This window comes from Ictidomys tridecemlineatus, chromosome 11, assembly GCF_052094955.1.
Source record: "Ictidomys tridecemlineatus isolate mIctTri1 chromosome 11, mIctTri1.hap1, whole genome shotgun sequence".
Taxonomy (NCBI): Eukaryota; Metazoa; Chordata; class Mammalia; order Rodentia; family Sciuridae; genus Ictidomys; species Ictidomys tridecemlineatus.
In genome coordinates, this window is record NC_135487.1 from 120,477,581 (window position 1) to 120,496,229 (window position 18,649).

At 40.2% G+C, this 18,649-nt stretch overlaps 1 protein-coding gene across 2 annotated transcripts in view; it reads left to right on the forward strand.

The window, feature by feature from the left end:
• Positions 1–18,649, forward strand: part of Aim2 (absent in melanoma 2) — a 146,326-nt gene that overhangs the window by 57,461 nt on the left and 70,216 nt on the right. For both annotated transcript variants that reach the window (XM_040287253.2, XM_040287249.2), the window contains 3 exons: positions 4,029–4,133; positions 5,819–5,936; positions 6,168–7,108. The gene's annotated coding sequence lies outside the window, so the exon portion shown is untranslated. The remainder of the gene's footprint in view (positions 1–4,028; positions 4,134–5,818; positions 5,937–6,167; positions 7,109–18,649) is intronic.

Below are 18,649 nucleotides of genomic sequence, written 5' to 3' on the forward strand. Positions count from 1 at the left end.
CTCTTTTATAGGATCCCTGGTCCCATTAGGGATCCCAATGGGGAATGAGTCATGAGTTACGGTTCTGCTCAGCTTTATGAGGGTACACTTTGTTGTTTTCCAAAATGATTCTGTATATTTTTATTACTGCAAATACCAGAGATTTTGCCTCCCCCAAAGCTCCTGTCTCCAAACACCACCACTTTGGGGGTTAGGGTTTCCCCATTTGAATTCAGGAGGGCATCAACATTCAGACCACAGCATGAGTTGAGGCCAACCCTGGTGATGTTCCTTGACTCGGGGGGAGTCAGAGCAGATATGAACCAAGGGCCCCCATACACATTCACTTTACATTTTTATTTCAATTGTTAAATAAATTATAAAGACCCAGGGGTGTACGCAATGCATCTGAACTGCTAAAAAAATATAATTACAACCACAAAAATGAGCACTCTGGGTCCTACAAGCAGCTTAAAACGAGGACATTTTCCATTCCTCTGAAGACTCTTGAGTGAAGTTCCTCAATGGTACGTGCTTCTTAGTCCCCAGGGTTAACCAGTAGCTTTCTTAGCTTTCTTCATGAGTTTTATCTTACACACACACACACACACACACACACACACACACACACACACACATATCCCCAAATAATATGCCGCTTCATTTTGCTTTTTATTTTATCTTTTGTGGTACTGGGGATAGAACTCGGGGGTGCTCTACCACTGAAATACACCCCCATCCCCTTTTTTGGTTTATTTTGAGATAGGGTCTCACGAAGTTATCCAGGCTGGCCTATGAACTTGTGATCCTCCTGCCTCAACTTCCCAAAGAGCTGGGATTACAGGCATGCACCACCATGCCCAGCTAATTTTGCTTGTTTTTTTTTTTAACTTTAAATAAAGGAAGATATAGTCTTGCATGAGTTGTTTCTGCTCCCTTCGCCATTACATTTTTAAGACTTACGCGTGTTCTTAGGTGCACCGCAGTTTATGTTCACTGATGTATAGTTATCCAAGGTAGGAGATGACCACGATGTATGAATGCATTCTGCCTTTGATCAACCAGTGGTTTGTTTTCAGGAATTTTTTTTCCTATTATGAACAATGCTGCTGGAATACATTCGTGTCTCCTAGAGCAAATAATTTCAGGTTATATACCTGGGAATAGGATTGCTGAGTCATAGATTATATTTCTGTTCTGCTTCACCAGGCATGTTTTATTGCTTTCCAAAGTGATTCTGCCAATTTTGGGTTTTATTTTCATTACTGATAATGCCAGAGACTTCACAGACGGGAGCTGTTCCCCAGCAGCTCCTGCAGAGAGAGGCAGTGAAATTTTAGAAGTGCATTTTCCTTTTTGTGTTTTTTGTTTTGGTTTTCCTTCTTCCCTGACTCTCATTTTCAGATAGGAAATATTTCTTGTCACATGAATGTGTTCAGAAAGCTTCAAGGAAACTGATCATGTCAAAAGAACAGAACATTCAAAGTTAGAGGCAGAAAAGAAGGGTTGATTCCCTGGCACCCATTTTTTTTTTTTTTTTAAATTGTGAGGGTCTGGAATTCCCATCAAAGAGTGGAGGGGAAGGGGTTCACTTGCAAAATTCTTAGCCTCAGAGTTGAAATGCTTTTTTTGTGGTTAGGGATTGCCATAGTCACAGTAGGACTGACTGTGAGAACTGCATGTTTTCTACTCTTGTTCAAAAGGATGCGGAAAGAAGGATGTAGTTCTGCCTGAAAATCTGGTGTCTTGACACTCAGGTTGGTCTTGCCTTTCTGTTTGCCAAAACAAGGGATCTGGAACCTCCACTCCTTTCTGTCTCTCCTCTTTCCCCTCTAGAGGGTCAGCCATGGTCCATTCCCATTAGAGAAGGAGTCTCTAATGCGCTCACAAGACCCCTGGAAAAGTAGATCTTGTTCCAACATTAGAAACAAACCATCTGAGGTTCAGAGAGGTGAGCAGCACAGCTTCTGGGTTACAGATTTGAGACCAAAGCCTTGTCTGTCTGATTCCATCTTTGCCTCCCCTGTGGATCGCTCCCTGACCCCTCCGTTCTTTGTATTGTGGTGTATATAACCATGTGATCTTGAACAAGGGTTTTATTCTGTCTGAGCTTTTGGAAGATAACAATTTCCATATTTTTTCCCCACTTTTCCTTTTTATTCTTTTTTTTTTTTTTTTTTTACTGGTGCATTATAGTGACATGTTACCTTCCAGTTCACATAGTTTTAGTACATATTTATTAAACAATAAAAATCACCGTATGGATTTCTTAAGTCCTAGTAGGAACAACATTGTGAGCTTACAGAGGTCTTTCCCCTTGGTGCTCTAATTGTTTTGCTATTTGTCTCCTCAATCTACTCTCTTAGCCCCTGGTTAAGTGTGACTGTTATTGTTCTGTGCCCAGTATGGGTCTGCAATGAGGTGGGTCTTGGCCATAAAACTTGCTCCAGTATATTGTTTATCTGTCACTTTGCTTTCACCTGTTTGGCTGGCAGATGGCATATTTCCTCTCGTAATAACGGTCAGAATTTTTAGTGGAGGCTTTCGCCGTGCACGCTGTGACTGCATACTATGGCTCTGATATTTGTCCCCGAGACGCAGTCAGGCTTGGCGGCACAACCAGCATGCCAATACCCTGTTCCCCCGGGAGGCTGCTATCACTGCCTCCCAGGCTGTTTACCTCTCCAGTCACACTTCCCTCTGCTAACAGGGGATTCAGAAGCAGAGGGAAGGTGTTGTTCCGATGTGGGAAAACAGTGAAACCAGTGTCTAACTTGGTGTGGCTTGGGAGGATCCATCGCCACCACCAAAGATGCATCCGGAAGATCAATTTTTCAGACCTTTCTCTTGCATGTTATTTCACATGCCATGGGTACCTTACCTGATTCCATTTTCCCCTGCACTGAGGAGACAGGTGTGCTGGCTCTTGGTAGAGCCTTGATACCCAGAGAATAGAAAGGCCATGGTCTGAGGAATTCTTCTTTGTGAACCCCAATACTTTACTCTCAAATAGCAACTAGAACAAAAGGAAATGCCTGACTTTTTGGTGGTGTCATACCATATGAAGAAACATGTTAGGGCCTCGGGCCCAGTTTTGTTTTTTTCTAAATTGGTTGCACTCCTGTTAGTAAACTGGGCAGAAATTTTCAAGAATAATAAAGATGATTGAGGATGGCCATAAGAGACCAGAGGTAGAGGTCATAGCCTAGAAGAGGGGCAGGCAAACTTTTTCCATAAAGGTCCTAATAAGCTTGCTGGGTCCTCCGTCTCTGCAGACTATTATTCTTTGTTTGATTTGCAATCCTTTAAAAATGCAAAAAACCATTCTCAGCTCAAATCCTTGCAGAACTAGGCCACAGGCTAGATTTGGCTTATAGTTTCCAGTTCCATAATCTCATCCTTGATTTTACAGCAACAAAATATCATAGGGGAAAAAAAAAACCCTTAATATGGTAAGTTTTGAGAGGAAGCAATGAGCAAGCATGAATAATTAGGAAAGAATTTCTGGAGGACAAAATGAGCTAAGAAAAGGAGAGGAAGGACAGAGACTATGAGATAGTTGTTGGGAGAAACTGGGGACAGGAAAAAAGAAGCAGATATGATATGGGATGAGAGCTGCACAGTATCTTGAACAAAGAAAAAATCTGGGAACATGAAGCAAACAAGTTAGCTTTCCTCCTAAGCAGAGCTAGTGATACATCCTCCCCAGCCGTGCCATGGAGCAGAGCAGATTCATATGGGATTTGAGAGGGAATTTATTCCCATCTTTGGACTCGCCAGGACAGTCCCCTTTAAGCCCACATGACAGGTGGTAGACCTTCCCTTGCCTTGTTTCACCTTTCAGTGCTGTGGCTTAGGGCTTGTTCCATCTGTTTCCATCATTGAAAATAAAAGGGAGGGCAAGGGCCAAAGCTACCTGGTTGCAGGTTGGCAATTGTGGGTGGCAAGGACAGCAGCCACAGCTGTGGGACACTTCCTGTGAGCTGGGAAGTATATGCAATAAGATGAGCCGTGCCACTTCAATTGACATGCCATCTTTTCTCCCACAGGTAACCGACCTTCACAAAACAGGCAAGACGAAACCCTGAACATGGACGGGGAGGTACTAGACCTCAAAGGGAAGAGAAGGAAAAGAGTCTCAAACATGAAACCAGGTTAGAGAACCGATAAATAGGCTGCTTTTTTTTTTTAGCTGGAAGATATTTGAAAAACAGAGACTTCTAAATTTCTTCACCCCCATAAGTCCCAAGTTCTCAATTCTGTGACTATTTCAATGAAATTATCCCAGGTGCATTAAAATAGATTGGGAATTAGGATCTCGAGTTCACTGTAAAATTTATAATCACTAATATTATCATAAGTATGATTGCTAACATAATTCTATAATTTATTATCATTAATATTATCATACATAGTTTCACTAATCTTTCATCTATTTTCTCAAAGGAGAAGAACTCTAAAGTCGTAAATATTTATTTCAAAATTATCATAAGTGGTGTGTTTGTGGCTCAATTTAAGTTTCTTTCTTTTTTTTTTTTTTTGGTACTGAGGATTGAACTCAAGGGCATTGCAGCACTGAGCCACACCTCCACCCTATTTTTTTTTTTTTTTTTCACTTAGAGACAGGGTCTCACTGAGTTGCTGAGTATCTCGCTTTTGCTGAGGCTGGTTTTGAACTTGTGATCCTCCTGCCTCAACCTCCTGAGCCCCTGGGATTACAGGTGTGCACCACCATGCCTGGCTCAATTTAAGTTTTTTAGATGTTTCATAAACGGGGCGATGTAACATATGGGTTAAAAAATACTAGATATCACCAGAAGGGCCCCATTCCCCTCCGAATTAGGAGAGAGAGCACTGGATTAGGAGTCAGTGTATCTAGACTGTGTTCTCTAGCCTCTTCTTTACTAGCCTTGGGCTTTCGGGAAAGTCATTTAACTCCTCAAGTCTCAGTTTCCTCATGAGGAAAACAGATGGTGCACAGTCCCAGTTTCGTAATGGTGTTTTTATTTGTAAGTGAATATTAAGGGGCTTTGTAAACTGTAAATCGCTGTGATAATGACAGAGACTTTATTTGTGTTAGCATTTCCTTGGTGGGTTGACCTCCCCTGTTCATGACAGGTAGCTTGCTCTTTGCTGTGATCTGAGGAGTGCCTGAAGGATCAGCTGCCTGTCAGATTTCTCCTAAATTGGACTGTGATTAAATGACTAACCCATTCGTGTGGGGTCCAGAGTTTTTACCGTCCTCAGGTAGTTAAATGAGGAACACAAACATGCAGATGTGATTGAAGACAGGGCTCAGCTCAGCCGCGGATGTCCTAACTCTTTACCAGCTGGATTCCTAGGAAGTGACCTGAGCAAATGGAGCAGAATTGCCACCAAATACAGGGTTTGAGGAGCCTGGGGTGTGACCCTGAGAACTTGTGAGGGGAGCAAGCCCTAAGAAAGAGTCATTCTGTGAATGACGTCACCGCTTTGACTTAGGCTGGTCTGTTCTGCACAGATCCAAGGGATGGCAGCCTGTGCATCTTGACCTTTGAATTCCTTCCCCATGCCATTTTTTTTTTCCCACTAAAGCAAGTGGCTCTCAGGATAGTATCCTGACTAATGCTCTTAGAGCTCTTGTGCATCGACAGCTAACTTTATACAACAAGTCGCGTTTCCCTTTGAAGAAACAACCACCACCTGTTCCGGCCTCCCCAGTTTGTAGTTGGGACCTGACACCTGGCATGGTGGATGTGATGGGGTCTCTGAACGGCCCCAGTGGTTACAAAGCAAAATGTACAATGTGCTTTCTCCACTTTGTTTTTCTTTTGTTGACTGTCTGGATATTGATGCCAAGGCTAATGCTGGCAATCGAATCTTGAAGACAGAACGGCCATCTGAGTGGAAGGAAATTGCATTTGAGTCACTGCTTTTTGGAGTGAAGCCACCAGACCAGGAATGGTTACATCTGACTGGTATGTGAACAAAATTCTATTTTTTTGTTTTAGCGTTTCGCCACTGGGATTTTTGAGTTTTCTGGAACAGCAGCGAGTGTCACTTGGGTTAATACAGTGACTGATGTTTGCAGATTTTCTTCTGGCTGTTTTCTGTTCCCTACTAACTCGGGTCTGCTTAGCCTTTTTTTTCTTGAGGTGTCACCCTCATCCTTTATCCTCTCTCCCCACGTTCTTTTTATTCTCTTTCAGATCGCATCTTCCAATGAATAGTAAAAATCAACAAAAAGCAAAGAAAATAGAGGGATCATGACAATTTTATTATCATTTTTTTTTTTCCTTCTTCATTTGACTGCATGGGAGTAGCTCAAGAGCCTGGCAGAAGTCCAGGACAGATGTTTGAAGGTCCTTGGCTGAAACTTGTGTGCTGGATAGAAAACAGGTTTAAACACTAAAGACTGTAAGTTTTAATGGCATGAGTTTTAAATTGAGAGCCAAGAGGAGAGCTTTCTCAATACTTCACTTCCATGAAATTAGTTTCGTTTTCATTTCTTACTCTCCAGTTGGCACAATGCCCTTGAAACGTGGACTTTGTTAACAGAGCACCCTGCAGTCATTACCTGGTTGAAGAAAATTGGCAGAGGGAGCTGAGAGAGTTGTTTCTACCTCAGTCCAAGCTGTGGGGCTGGAACCCAGATTGAGATGCTTGGATAGGAGGGAAAATAGAGCCCTAGAGCTGAAGGAAAGGTAAAGGAAGTTAAATATCCAAAATAAGTAAGCAAGCAAAAACCTGGAAAACAGCAATAAAAGCATTAGGTGCTTACAAAAGTATACTGAATGGATATCTGAGATCTCATAATTTTCCCATTTCTAGAGGTTGTGTGCACAGGTACACTGACAAGATGATCCATTGAGCTTGTACAGTGGCCACCGTGTGTTATTGGAGAAGTGGTATTGGGAAAGACTATGGCTTCTTAACGACAAAATGGCTCCACACTCATTTAGGTTAAGTGACCCAGCTGGCTTGAGGACTCCCTCAGTAGTTTCTAGAGGCAATATAGAACCACAGTTGTCTTGCATAATCCTTTATCTTTCCACAGACAGAGTCCTGGCTCCATGATGTAATAGATTCTAATTGAGAATCTTGGATTTGAGTCCTGACTTTGCAACTTAACTATCTCTAAAGACTTTGGGTAAGTGTATATAAAAAAAAAAAAAAGAAAAAAGAAAAAAACAAAACCAAAAACTTTTTCCTGCCTCAGTTTCCCCATTTGTAAAGTGAAAATTGGCAGAGGATCTACCACATAAAATTTCCAGAGGGATTTCAGGACTAGCCAGAGGGATTACAATAGTACCTACTGGAAATGTCACCTGTCCTTGCTGGTTTTTCTTTTATGGGGTACCTGCGTTTCCTTTTGTTTGAGCTTTTGCTTAAATGGAAATGTCCTCTGACATTTAAATGTGGCACCACCTTTTCATGGCGTATCATCTTTTCTTTCTTTCTTTTTTTTTTTTTTAACTTTTGTTACCAGAATTGAACCCAGGGGTGCTCTATCACTGAGCCATATCCACAGAATCCCCCCACCCCGCTTTTTAAAATTTGAAATAGGGCCTCACTAAGTTGCCCAGGCTGGCCTTGAATTTGGGATCCTCCTGCCTCAGTCTCCTGAGTCACTGGAATTATAGACATGCACCATGGCACCCAGCTTGGCAGATTTTCTGACCCACATCTTCCTTGCTTAGGGATGCAAAGTGACAAGAGAATAATGTAGGATGCTGTTGGTCACTGTGGCAAGGGAAAGGAAGGTGCTAGAAAACACACCACAAGTCTGCTCAAGTTTCACAGGCCCAAGCAAGTTACGTCACCATTGCCAAATGTAGGAAATAGCTTTCTCTTCTGCTCTTGCCCAAGGGTAAAGCACACTTTCTCCCTTTACTGATTTTGTGATTCGCTTTGTCCAAGGCAGTGTGGGTGGAAGTGTCAGCATGCTGGTCCCCAGAAGAGGTTTTAACAGACATCCCAGTGCTTTCAGTCTCTCTTTGCACTCTCTGCTCTCCAGTAAGAAAAGAGCAGACTCCTGGGAGCCATTGCTTCTTTTTTGAGAGTTGTGCTTTGAGAGACATGCAATGTCTGATGCAGAGCCACAGCTGAGCCATCAAAGTCACAAACCTGTGAGCAAGAAATGTTTGTTGTTATGAGACACTGAGATTTTGGATTGTTTGTCACTGAAGCAAAAGCTGACTAATTCACTCATCATATACTTAGAAAGAAATAAAACAAGTCAGAACAGGATATGGGTGAATAGTCCAAATGACTGCCACCTTGCTTTATTTTCCTGTTTCAAAATTTTAATCAACATATAATGTCTATATCTATCTATGGAATATAGTATAATAATTTGATACATGTATATGTAGTGTGTAATGATCATATCAAGTTAATTAGCATTTCCATCTCCTCAAACATTTATCATTTCTACAGTGTCTTTTTTTTGTGGTGCTGGGCATTGAACCCAGAGGTGTTTTACTACTGAGCTATATCCCCAGCCTCTTTATTTTTTTTTTTTAATTTTAAGATAGGGTCTCACAAAGTGGCCCAGGCTGGCTTCGAACTTGCCATCCTCCTGCCTCAGTCTCCCAAGTCCCTGGAATTATAAGAGTGCACCATCATGCCTGGCTGCACAATGTCATTTAAAGAAAGATCTGTTGTATTGCAAAAGATTGCCAACTATAAATGTGGAAGGGATAATACCAGTAGAAATTGCCATTTTGTCATCCTGAAATAATTGATTGCAGGCAGAATTATCAATGAATTTTGGAATCATTAGATGAAAGGTTGTTATGAATTATAATGTTTTGAGGAGGCCTGACACCCTACAGATTATTGGCTCTTTTGCAAGAGTGAATTGTCCTTTGATATAGAGAACTGTCATCAAGCCATGCCAAAGTGACAGTGGATGGCTTGATTTGTCTGCTTGCTGATCTAATGCCATATAAAGCAACAGCACTGCCTTGGGTCTACCTTACCTAAAACGTTGCATCTGTGTTTAATCAAGACCTTAGTTCTGCTGGGTGTGGTGGTGCATGCCTGTAATCTCATTCACTTAGGAGGCTGAGGCAGGAGGATCCCAAGTTCAAGGCCAGCCTGGGCAACTCAGTGAGACTCTGTCTCAAAATGAAAAACAAAAAAGTCTGGGAGTGCAGCTTAGTGGTAGAGCACCTCTGGATTCAATCCCCCGTACCACGTACGCACAAAAGATCTTAATTCAGATTCCCATTTACAGTAGACACAGGTACATGTTAAATAATACCATGAGAAACAGTAAGTCAGGTATGGTTGTTTTTCATAAGGCTGCTATTCAAGACTCTATATATTATGCCCAAGTAACTGGGATCAAATAGCAATACGTAGCTTGTTCCATGGTATTAAAATTAACCAAAGATGCAAACAGTTAAATGCAATGTGTGATCCTTGATTGGATTAGTTTGAAAGAGCCAACCAGAAGAGGATTTGTTGCTCAATTTGGGATGTGTAGCCTGGACATTGGATGATATCAATGTATATTTGATATTTCTGGGTATGATAAAAGTATCAAAGCTAAAATGATTGTTCCTAGTCTAGGATATGCTTGCTGACATATTTTGTTAAATATGATATGTAACCCAGTTTTAAGTGGTTTATAAATAAATTTATACAGAGATACAAACACATACACATCATATTTGCAATTAAAGCAAAATGTTCACCTTCTCAATCTAAGGGAAGGATATATGTGTTCAGGATTTCTTGAAATTTAAATCTGAATTTTTTTATAATAAGAAAGTTTGAAAAAAAAAAATGAAGGAAGACATTGAATGAGGTGGGAGATGGTACACATATAATATTCCAACCTGTGCTGAAAATGTCATTCTAGCAAGATGAACATGACCTCAATTTGTATTCCTTCTTCTGAGCTGTTTTATTTCAGGGGTCTGATTCTGAATTGTTGCTCTTGACCATCTGCATCCTTCATAATTTTTCCCTTATACAAAGAACAATCCGTTGATTTAGGGAAAGAGATCATTAATCATACTTTATTTTACAGGGTCTACCTGCAAAATCTGCATCTGACCAGATAGTTTAATGGTTCTCAGTTTTAGAAACAGATGTTATCTCTATGCAAAGTGTGTTTTTGAACTTGACCTGTTCTATTTCCTGTATTTCTACCTCTTCTGCCTTAGTGGGTGTTTCTTCTCTTCACTAGGAAGGGTTGACTGAAGGTGACTTTTCTTAGAGCTCATCTTTTCTGGATGCCTCTCAGATCTTTATCTGATCTTCTCTTACCTTTACCCTTTCTGTAATTTCTGGTGACTATTCAACCTGATACGCATACTCTCTCTGATGTGTCTATGCACACATAAACATGCATTTAGGTCACCTCCATTTAAAAAGTAACTTCTTTTTCTGACACCCACTCAACCTTCCAAGAGGTGTTGGCTTACCTGTGTTCTTCCCTTGACAGCTAAATTTCTCTTAACTACAGTCTATGCAAATTATTGCCATTTTTCTGGCCACTTGCTCATTATTCTAATTTATTTCTGAAATGACTGTCACGAAAGTCCCCCAAAAAGTAACTTTCAAATCCAATTTCTATTTTTTTTTAATTCATCTATCTCTTTCTCTTTCTGCAATTTTAAAAGAACTTTCCATACTTCTTCCTTTTAAAATTTTCTCCCTGCAGCACCCAGGAAACTTTTTACAGTACCTAATACCTTTGCGTCTGTTTTTTTTGTTATTATTATTATTATTTTTGTGTCTGTGTGTTGTGCTACTGGGGTTGAACCCAGAGATCTCAACCACTGAGCCATGTCCCCAACCCTTTTTTACATTTTATGTTGAGATAGAGTCTCATTGAGTTGCTTAGGGCCTTGCTGAGTTGCTGAGGCTGGCTTTGAACTCGAGATCCGAGGTCCTATTGCCTCAGCTTCCCCGGCCACTGGGATTACAGGTGTTTGCCACTGCACTTGGCTAATACCTTTCAGTCTGGAAGACTTGAGGTTTTTAGGCCTTCTCTAAGCAGAACTGGTTACTTTATTGGTTTTATTGAACCCTTTCCTACCAAACCCAAGGCTACTGTGGTTCTGTTAACCCAGGCTTCTACTTTCTCCCAGACTCAATTTCCCTCCTCCATTTTAAACCCTTTATGCTCATGTATTTTTTGCATTCTAGTGGCTGTTACTTGGACTTAGCATAGTCTCTCATACTGACCATCTGTTTGGGATGTTTTCTTAGCTTTAACTTGAATTCCCATTATGCAATTGTTATTCCTCCTTACCCATAACGATATTTTCCAAGACCCCTGATTGTATGCCTGAAATTTCAAATAATACTGAACACTCAATAAACTATATTTCCCCCCTGTATTTGCACAGCTATGATAAAGTTTAACTTATGAATTAGGCATAGTAATAGATCAACCATAATAACTGTTATGGTTTGGATATAAGGTGTCCCCCAAAAGCTCCTATGTTGATGCAGGAATATTCAGAGGTGAAATGATTGGACTGGGAAAGCTATGACCTGATCAGTCCATCCGACTTTGAATGAACTGGGTGGTACCTGCAGGCAGGTGGAGTGTTCCTGGAGAAGGTGAGTCACTGGGGATGTGCCCTGGAAGGGTGCATCTTCCCTCTGGTTGCTTTTCACTTCTCTTTCTCTCTGCCTCCTGGCTGCCATGAGATGAGCAGCTTTCCTCTGCCATCCCCTTCTTCCATGATGTTCTGTCTCTCCTGGGGCCCAGAGCGATGAACTCAGCCATCTATGAACTCAGACCTCTGAAACGGTGAGCCCTAAGTCAATTTTTTCTCCTTTAGTTGTTCTTACCAGGCATTTTGGTCACAGTGCTGCAAAGCTAACTGAGACAATAGCTAGTCATAAAATAAAATAGTCATAACAATATATTGTCATCAGGGTTATGGGAATATGTTCTCTTTCTCAGGATTTCTGCTTGTACTGTACTTGCCCATCTTCTGGGGGTAGATACAAGTTAATGGTTGACTGAAGGTGCCTGAAACCAGGAGAGCAAGGCTTCAAATAAGGGGACCACTGCATTCTCTTTTTTTTCCACTGTTCTGAAACTCCTTTGAAACATGGAATCATTGTTTTAGTCAGTTCTTTTTTTTTTTTTTTTTTTTTAATTACTGGACCCAAAGACCTAACAAGAACCAAATAGAGGAGCGAACGTTTATTTAGCTCCTGGTTTCAGAGGTTCAGTTCATAGTCAGATGGCTCCAAAGCTCCGGACCCAAGGTGAGGCACAGCGTCATGGTGGAAGGGCATGGAGGAGGAAAGCAGCTCAGGACATGGTAATCTGCAGAGGCACAACACATGAACCCCAAAGGTGAGCCCCCAGGGACCCACCTCCGCCAGCCACACTCTACATGCCCAGTTGATCCACATCCTTGGATTAAACCACTGATGAGGTTAAAACTCTCATAATCTAATCACATCATCTCTGAGCATTTTGCATTGTCTCACACATGAGTATTTTTGGGGGACACCTCATATCTAAAACATAACAGATACAGAATTTTAAAAAAAAGAGCTTTTGGCTTTCACTTCCCTATACCCTCTTTGGCCAAGATCTCGAGTTATTAGAAAAATTGTTCAGGCTTATGTGAAAAAGGAAACAGAAAGCAATGAACTTTGTTGGGGTGGAGTCTTTAAATCCTGTAACAACTGGGCCCTTTCCCAGTGTTGGGCGCTCAGTTGAATAAGTGCTGTCAAGCTTCCAAGCAAAAGTAGCCCATGGCACTTCTTCCTTGTAATTTATCAAAACCTTTCCTGAGGTCCCGCCATTAATGAGTGAGTGATGAGCTCTATCCGAGGTGTGGTTCTACTGTGTAAGATGCCTACTCATCTCTGAAACTCTGACTTAAGGACCAAGCTGCTGTGCAGAGAGATTGCAGAGAGGTAAGGCCCGAGGGAAGTTTTCTAGAAAAAGCTCTGGGTAGCTCTAGTTGCTAATCAGCAAATTGGGAGGAAGGAGTAATTATGGATTTCTGTGGTGGAAAGACTGTTGACTATATCCCAGAAAAGAGAAAGCTGTAGGCAGTCTGATTCTAAACTTCAGTTGATTGAAGGAACAGAAGTCATCTTTTATTTTACTGCAACTGAGATCTTAACAAAAGAAAATACATTTGACTGCAGTAGGAATGAAAATACATTGTTCAGAGGGTTGACCCAGACCGAGTCTAAAAGGAATTCTGATGTTCTGGGTGTGTTGGTCTGCAGGTGTCTTATTGATAGGACTTTATATTTAGAAGAGGGCTTTTGATTTCTGGCTGAAGGAGAGAGAAACTTAGGAGCTGGAGAACTGTTCCTAGATGAAAGATAAGAATAATGGCATGACAAAATACCTATGATATAACATTAGGTTAAAAACATCAGAGTACAAAACTCTGTTGTACAGTATTCTTGTAGTTTAAAAAAACCCTAGTAGGTAAAATTTCATTCCAAAACTTAGATATGGCTTTTGCATTTTTTCTATTACATGTTTTAATTTATATTTCCTTCAATTGATTACGTCAGAAAATATATTTCAGTTCATTCAACATTGGACCCCACTATTCCTGTAGCCATAGCTAAATTTCCTAAGATTAAGAGAACAAATTAGATTCTTAGCTGAATGTTCCATGAAGTTTGTTGAGGTATCTTTTCTATACCTATTGAATATATTAAAAATATTTTTTAAGTATTCCGTTTGGTCAGAGTTGATAATTGTGTTGTTCAACTTCACTATGTTTTTTCTACTTTTTTTTAGCTGCTTAAATCATAAGTTATTGAAATAAGTGTTCTATAGTCTCTTCACTATCATAGCAGATTTGTCAATTTGTTCATGGAGGTCCATCTATTTTTATTTATATCTGTTGAGTCTATTTAATGAGGTGCATACATGTTTAGAATTGTTATTTTGCTTTGGTGACTTTAACATTTAATCATTGTATAGCAACTCTGTCCTTAATGATGCTATTTGTCTTAAAGTCTTCTCTGACTAATATTAATATAGCTGTGCTAGCTGTTTTCAGTTATCATCTGACTGATATAATATATCTTCACATTTTTTTCCTTTTCAGCTCTTCAGTATTTTTATGCTTTAGGTCTGTCTTTCATAAATAGCACAAAAACTGCAATGCGTTTTAATGCAGTCTGACAGTCTGTTTTAATTTGTGAGTTTAGTTTACATGTACTGGGTTAATTGATATATTTGGATTTTGTGTTACTATCTTGTTTATTTTCATATTATATTTATTTTTCTATGATTGCTTTCCTCTTTTGAAAATATATTAGTAATAATCTTTTAAAATGATTTTTATTGATGCATTATAATTATATATAATAGTAGGATTCATTGTGACATATTCATACTTGCATTAACTATACATATATAATTTATATATATGTAAATGCTCACACACACACATATAGAGATATATCTTATGTCATGAATTTTGTGGGGACATGTTATTTTTTTAAAGCCAGAAAATTACTTCTAGGTGTAGCACTTTTTAAGTAAATGTTTAGGAGCAAGTTTTCCATTTCCAACTGAGGTACACACATTACATTTTTTTTTTCTATTTCAGAGATAGAGATTGGGTTTATGTAGAAGTAGGATCATGGTCTTAGTCTGAGCAAAGTTGATCAAGGTAACAGATTACTCTTAATCAAGTAGCTTCTCACAGTCTGGCAATAGGTTAACTAGTGCTCTAAGATATTCTTTACATATAACAAAACTAACCACTTCAGACTGAACAATTCTGTGGTGTTTAGAACATTCACAGTGTTGTACAAGGACCACCTGTATCTAGCTCCCAAACACAGCAAGGTCTCTTTTGCTTTATTCTGTAATGCATCTTATTAGGCCCTGTGCCAGGTGGTTTTGGCCTCTTCAAAAAAGGAGAATTCTCTACCTAGCCAGCATCTTCCAGAGAGATCTGGGCTGTCCTTGGCCTCATTTCCTGCCTACTTTTCTATTAGAATGATCATCAGTCCAACCTGACATTGAAGAGCAGAGTAACGTGCCCAGTTGTACCTGATCTCACTATGGTGACTGTTGTGAGCTCTCGTGTGTTTAAGGAGCGTGACTTTGTTGCTAACTGGGCTGAGCCGTGTCCTGCTGTTTATTGTAGATGCTAACTGCCAGATTACAAGAGAACCATCCCCAGTGAGAGTTGCTGTCAAAATTCTACCTGCCTCTCCCATTGCCGGAACACTTTATGGTGAGGACCTCTGGTTCCCTAGGTGGAAACTGAGTGTGACCCCAAGGGTCCATCACCCTCCCAACCCCCAACTCTTCTCAATGCTTTCTAGGTGCTATAATTTCTGAACCTGTGTGAAAAGAAGGGCCAATGTGAACAGATGATGTTTTCTCCATGGAAAAAGCAATATTTATCTGTTGAAGGGCTTTACCAGAGTATTCTGCTTGGTACAGGCTCCATTTCTCTAATCTGGAGGGGCAGGAATTGGGGGAGAGACATGGTTTCCTGTTAACTTTTTGATTTTAGGTGAACAGGTTTGGGGCAGCAAAGTTGATCAAGGTAACAGATTACTCTTAATCAGGCAGCTTCTCACGGTCTGGCAGTAGGTTGACTAGTGCTCTAAGATATTCTTTACATTTATCTTTGTCATCCTAGATAATTCGCTTCAAAGTTGGAAACAGCTGCATCTGAAGTTAGTAGCTGGGCTACATTAAAAACTATGGAAATATGCATAGTTTTAAAAATGGCACTTTTGAGTACAACAGAGTTGGTATATAGTCAGGGCACAGTGAGAAGGACTAAGCAAACAAAGAATTTAAACCTTTTGTGCACAAATGGTGCTTCTAATATAAACATAAACATATGGCTATACACCCAAGTTTGGTGGCAGCTCAGATTCTTGTTCTCAGAGTAAGATGCCATAGAATAGCTCCTGAGATAGAATAGGGTTTGTATAGAAGTAGGATCATGGTCTTGACTGAGCTACCTGCTCAGAGATCAGGGAAGAGGCTGAGGGGAGGGTCCCCTGTTCTGTGTTGACCTTTGTCCTAGAAGCTGGTCACTGACAGGTAGGTTTCATGGCTTAGCAAAGTTACCTGCCCTCTTGGACAAGTGCCTGAAGCACTCTCCTCTTCATAACTTCTAAATAGCAATTTTCCTCACCCCATGGACAATTTAGAGTAGTAGATCTCAGTGCATTTCTTGAGTCTTTGGAGGTCAGTTTGAGGCAAGTTGGTAAAACACTAAGAAAACAATCAGTTCAAATGACCTACATTCAATTCCAGACTCCATCATTTATATCTTAGTTATTTTCCCTGTCTTTCTTTTCTCATTGATATTATCACCACTTAACCTCTATTTTTATCCGTTTTTCCCACTAGACTCTAAGCCCCATTCAAGCATGGAGTTTATTTGCCCTTTTGGGATTGTATCTCAGTGCTTCGTAAGGAACCTAGCAAGTTATCGTTACTATTTATTGAATTAGGATTGTTTCCTTTTCATTTTTCTATCATAAATAAAAAAAGAAAAAAGAATATTAAATATAAATATTAAATAGAAAAAATAATATAATATTAAATATACTTAATATAATATCAAATAGAAAAGAGTTAACATTTCACGTTTTCTTTATACTTAACTGTAATGTGAACATCGTCTCTGTTTCACAAGCTACATCCCTTGAGTGCAATTATTATGTCAAAATTATAACTATTCATTACGACTTGACATGCCATATGAATTGCTTTCCAGGATGTCCTGCAAGTTATCAGAATCCCCAGCGATCTATTTGTTGTTTTTAACTTTGCTAAAACAATGACTATCATAATTTAATTAATTTCAATGTCTTTGGTAATGTTTCCTGGTGGCGTTATCTGTGCTTCATCTAATGTACTCTTATTCTGTCATGGAGGAGGAGCAGTGTTGCTTCGATTTCTCGGCACTTGCTTACTTTTAGAAGCATTAGGTATTAGGGATCTTTATGCCTAAAAGATATTTGGCTGCTAAAGAAAAAAGTACTTTGTGGGCATCTGGTTAAAGGGACAACCATCAAACAAAGTGGATAGTTACTTATGCATGACACTTTGTTGCTTTTCTGCATTGTCTTTCATGTACCTCATCTTTCTTCTGAAGTCTAAGTGAGGAGATGGCTCAATCCTCAGTAGGAAGAACTTTGGTTGGTATTTCTTTTCACCACAAAAAAGCATAACTTTCTGCAGCTTCCTAATCCATTCCAGAGGATGTAACAATTTCCAGAAAGAAAAGGGTTAAGGAGCTTCCTAGAGGTGAGAGGAACCTGACTGAAAACTAGAGTTCAAAGGCAAAGCTGTTCTTCCTGCTGGTGTGGGCCAGTGTGTCAGGGAGGAGAGGCGGGTTGGGGGGAACCAAGGTTGAAGAGGGCCCGTGGCCGTTATGTCTTGTATTCACTGGACAGTAACAGACTTGAGTGAACAGGAAACAACAGCAAAAGCCTTGGCTTAGTCAGTCATTCGATCTAATGTTTCATTTTTCTTACATGTAAAACACCCAGGCTTAGTACAATAGCTTTGCAAAATTTTTTGGACCTGGAATAGACACTTGTATCTACTCAGTAATACTTGGTGTGTGCTCTACAGCCCAGGACCGTAAATGGCTCTCTCAATGCCACCTCACCCTCTCTTCAAGGCAGTAGAAGTAGATATGCAAAAAGGTAGATGGAGGATGACTTTTGTGCCTCCACCCCACCTTTCACAAAGTTTCCTGTAAGACCCACCCTGCCAACTTGCTTGGTTAGTACTGTGTTATGTGGTATTCACTATTTATCAGAAAGCATGAGGAATATAGGAACTGCTTTGTTTTATCTTTCTCTCTTTGTGTTTGCTTGTAAACCGGGCACATTGAGACCATATGGGAGGTTTTAGAAAAAGAAAGTGAAGATTAATATGGAGTTGTATTTGGTGACACTGAGGTGCCATGGAATCCAGAGCAGAAGCTTGTCAGCCATGTGGTCCTCAGGGACCCCACTGGGTAAGTGTAAGGGAGAGGTAAGGCAAGGGTCAGAATGAATATTAAAATGCAAGGGAGTTGGGAGTGATGAGACATTCTGGGAATAAACAGTAATGGTGGACACACAGATGTCATGCTTAGTGCTGCCAATGGCTATAATAATATTATGTGGTATATAAGTTTTATGTGATATATATTTTACCTTAATTAAAGATCCATAGTCACCCCCCCTGTTCCTCTTCTGAAGAACTGAAGGGTATTCTCTTCTTGGATGTTGCTACTGGTTCATCCCTCCTTGATTCCATGAGCCAGCAAGTTGACCAAATGTGTCATAGGTGGTCGGTTCCACCCATATGTTGAGTAAACCTGCCATACAAGCTGTATGGAAGGAAAAGCAGAGGCTTTTGGAATCCAGATTGGAGGAACTATCAAGTATTTAATAACTTAAAAAAATTTAAAGTCTACCCACTTTCACCCATACAGCACACTGCTTTCTTGCATAAAACCCTTTCTTAAGGATTTTTCTGTCTGGCCACTGGACAGTTTCTGAATGCAGATTGACTAGGTGTGACTTCTCCTTTGCTTCAGAGTTAAAGCCGGAAGCCAGAGAAGGTCTTACTCTTACTCTTCTGCAACCGCAGCAGGTTCTCTATGGTTCCTTGATCTCTTGGGTGTGCCGCTGCTTGGATTTTTCATGTAAGTTGTTTTGTGTTTCTGTAATGCTCTTTCCAGAT